Source organism: Epinephelus moara, chromosome 13, assembly GCF_006386435.1.
Source record: "Epinephelus moara isolate mb chromosome 13, YSFRI_EMoa_1.0, whole genome shotgun sequence".
NCBI lineage: Eukaryota > Metazoa > Chordata > Actinopteri > Perciformes > Serranidae > Epinephelus > Epinephelus moara.
The window spans coordinates 27,773,971-27,778,300 of NC_065518.1; positions in this window are offsets into that span (position 1 = coordinate 27,773,971).

The following is a 4,330-nucleotide window of genomic DNA, read 5'->3' on the forward strand; positions in this document are numbered from 1 at the left end:
AGGTAAGACAACACGTTTACATGTCGTTTTCTATATGTTCTCTGACATTTATCCTAATGATATGAGGCGGTCTTTGTGGAAAAAAGCTTGTTTAGTGGACTAACTTTGCACTTGAAAGGATGCCCGTTCACTTACGTTTTAACAGGTCTGACGCTACGGCTGTATCTAGGCTAACGGCTAACATGCTAACTATTACTTCTATGTCACTAGTCACTTGAAACAAATTTAGGACGATAGGAGACAGGTTGAAATAAACTGAAATTTCCCTTTAATAACAACAGGAGGGAGGGGAGCGAACATTGCTGAAGTTTTCAGACAGCAGATTACAGCTGAAAAGTTGAAAAAAATTCTTTGGTGAGTTTCTGACTTAATTAGTAAAAGACTTGCTCTTTTTTGTTATCAACTTTTATGACTTAAAATTATTTTTGAAGGTAACACACATTCACTTTTTTGATAGTCTCTTTCAAAATAAAGGTACTCAGACTATCCCACTGCATTTCCCCTTGATGCCACTGGGTGCGGCTGAACAATAACACTGACTAGCTGTATATCATGCAGACATGAAAGGACAGCTTTTTTCACGTGTCTGACACCGGACGTCGCTGACCAAGCACCAGTTTTCAACGACTTCAGAGTGAGACTGGGTTGGTCACGGTCCTGGGGTTTGTCTTGTAGTCTGTTTCCTGTTTTATTTTGAAAGCCAAGGCATTAATTCTAACATACCTCAGTGGGCACACATCCACCCCAACATTCATGAGTATTAGTACTGGTTGTAATAGTACAGTGTACTGCAGTTCTGCACATGGTTTGTCCAAGTGATGTTTCCACACCCTAGCAGAAGCCTTTGCTTGACTACTGTAGGTACAGTCCATGTCAAACACTGTCAACCTCTGTCTCTCATTTACTCTATTACTTCTGATTGTATTACAAAATAGGGGAACATTTTTTGTGGTGGGGACACAGATTTTGTTCCCCCCAAAGTTGACACTATGGCTACGGCCTTGTTGAAAGATACATTCCTGATGTGTCATGTCTTGTTTCACTTCCTGCCTTTGTCTTTTTTATACCTGTGTTTCATTAGTTAATTTGTTCCTTGTGTGTTTCGTCTGTGCTCTTGTACTTATGTGCTTCGCCTCTGTCCGCTGTGAGGTCATCTGTTTTTGGTGCCTGTGTTCCTTATGCCACACTGTGTCCTGCACCTGGGCCCTTCTTTGAACCATAGAACACCGCAGTATCTCATGAACATGTCATTTTAATTATCAAGAGAGAATGAGATCATTTAAGTGTGAGCCATGAGATAATAGGGTAAAAAATAAAAAAAGATTGCAACCACAGCTTTTCACAGCTTCTGTACTTGCTGTCCTTTCATTTGCAACTTTTTTTCAGTTGAGACTGCAGGAACTTTCAAGCTAGGTAAATTGTGAACTGTATTTAAGTCTAAAAAAATCTAATGTACTGTGGAAAAGCAGAAGTACGTTTTGAGCCTGAACTCTTAAGGATACTGTTTTTTTCCATTATTTTCTGTCTGCCTCTCTCACGCAGAGACAAATCTTATTGTGCACAGTGGTACAAAACACACACAGCTAACACATGTACACACAAATCAGAAAACACATGTGAAAATTGCTCACAAATCTAATTTTAGTGCAGCCGTGCTGTCCGTCCATGCTATGTCTGTGTGCGCTGCTGACTACTGCGTGTGTTTGTCTGTCTCGGTCCAGACTTGAGACAATGTCTGGCATCTAAATTTAACATTTTGCTGCTGATGATATGTAGATGTCACTTTGGCTGCTTGATTTGAGCAGATTGGGAATCAAAATGCCAGTGAGCGTGAGTTCAAGACACTGTGTTAGTTTCCCGGTCTTTTAACATCTTCACATGCTCTCATAGAGAGTCTTCTCACAGCACTTATTAGATCTCATGAGGAAGATGGAATCGCAGTTTTGAGACTTGCATCTCCTATAGGCGCTGCATAATTGTAATATAATTGAATCAAGTCTAAGAAGTAAACTGCACTTACTGATTTCCTGGAGGTTGAATGTGAATTTCCATGAATGCATGTAACAGTAAGAACTGTTAAAATATTTAATGTAATGGAAAGTGACGTGGTTGTGTTAATATAAGCCGAGAATACGATTGAACATTTATTTCCAGATCAGACAATATATTTTCATTTAATGGGTTACACAAACAAGTCACTGCTATTTTTGTTTGTTTTTGAGCAATGTGCTGTCTGCTGCTCTAAATCTGAGCACACAGCAGCAGTACTGTTTGTTTTTTGCATAAGGCAGTATTTGACAAAATACTCTGAACATCCCAAGTCAAGAAAAACCTCTAATGGTCAATTTTGATATAACACAGGATGTGGTTGAAAGCTTCAGGAAAACATAGCACAGTGAGTGGACCTTCAACTTATTTGCTCTTCTGTAAGTTGCACACTGGACGGGCTTCCAAACTATGATGTCACAAATTATACTCATATGCATGTGTTAGATCAGTAACTGTCTCTTCAGCAGCTGAATGTGAAAACAACCGTTTAGCGTCAAACTCTGCACATGCGTCACTCTGCACAGTGAAGGCCAAACATCCAAGTGATGTACGAGTAGGCAAAGGTGGAGGGGGGCATTCATGAAAAATCCAAATACAAGTAACTCTTTAAAGTAGATGCAGATAACCAATAGCAATTAGCTAGCAGTTGGAAGTGCTGAAACATTAAAGATAGCATCACAGCTGTATTAAGAAGCAGCCCATTCTCATTCCCTTTAAAAAATATGGACGCTTTCTTACGCTTTCTGTTCTCATCCATGTTTGAAGTGACCCATGTTTGACATCGGTGTGAACGGATATCTACTCTGAAATGCCTCACGTGGAACTAATAATGTTACAAACTTGCATGTTGTGACAACAAAAAAAAGTCACATTTGCAAGACAGGCATTTGGATCAGTGATCAGATAGAAATTGATTAGCTATGTATCGGATTCAGGACCACATATGAAAGTGGTCCAGATCTGATTGGAAAAAAAGTTTGACATTTGATTTGGGCCAAATTTTATGTTTAGTGAATGTAGAGATGGCAAAGGGTGCCTTCGGCATTGGTATGACACTTCAAAAGCACGAGAAAGTGTCGCTCTTTGATGACATGGGATGAGAACGCATTGGAAGAAGAATTTAGAAGGGACAAGGACAAAGACATCTACTGTTATTATCTGCCAAGGCGGCACCGTGGTCCAGTGGTTAGCACTGTCGCCTCACAGCAAGAGGGTTCCTGGTTTGCACTCCAGGATGGGGGAGCCCTTCTGTGCATGGGTTTTCTCTGGGTACTCCGGCTTCCTCCCACAGTCCAAAGACATGCAGGTTAGGTTAACTGGTGTCTCTAAATTGCCTGTAGGTGTCCGGCAACCTGTCTAGGGTGTACCCATATAGCAGTAGGTGCTCCTCCCTAGCCGATCAGAGTAGCTAACATGTAGCTTCAGTTGCTACATGTCGGCAAAGACTCAGTCATCCAGGTCATGGTAATCATAAGTGCTATATTGTTGGCAACTGGAGTTGCTTGAGTTTCTGGAAGACATTTCACCTCTCATCCAAGAAGTACTGAAGAAGCCTCTTGGATGAGAGGTGAAACGTCTTCAAGAAACTCAGGCAAGTCCAGTTGCCTACAATATAGCACTTTTGACTTCAGTTGCTACTGCTAACATTAATTCATGCACACAAATTAAAATGAAGAAAAAAAGCATTTCTCCTAACGCCTGCCAGGCTCTGCACCATGCTAATGACTTGGCATGCAGGTGTTGCAAAAACTCGGTACCTGGTGGTTATCGGGCAATTGACATTTTTGTTTTTTTCCATAACTTGTCAAGCTACTTATCCCTGCAGAAGATCTCTACCCTGCGTTGCTCTTGCAGGATTTTCATGGCAATTTGTTCTTGGATCAACAGCGGCGAGCAGCCAGCAGGGACGAGACAAATGAGTCTTGTATGACGGGGAGCGTTTTATGAGGAACAGATGATTTGTGCCTCTTGCGGATAATGCGTCCTGACAAAGGCTTTAGATCGAAGCAGACAAGACGCAGGAGTGAAGATTCAATTACAGATGACATAAGATGCTTTCATCAAAGGTCCTTCTGATGTGAGTTTAAAGTGTGTGTGTGTGTGTGTGGAGGTTGAATCCAGTGACGCACAACATCACTCAAACAGAAACAATAGGCTATAACAGGCATCTTACAGCCATATAAACCCACCAGGTCTGAAGACGGATTTGATGTACTGCGGGTGGGCGATGACTCAAGGGGTTTGAAGGACTTAATTGCCTTGTTGTGGTGCATGTGCCAAC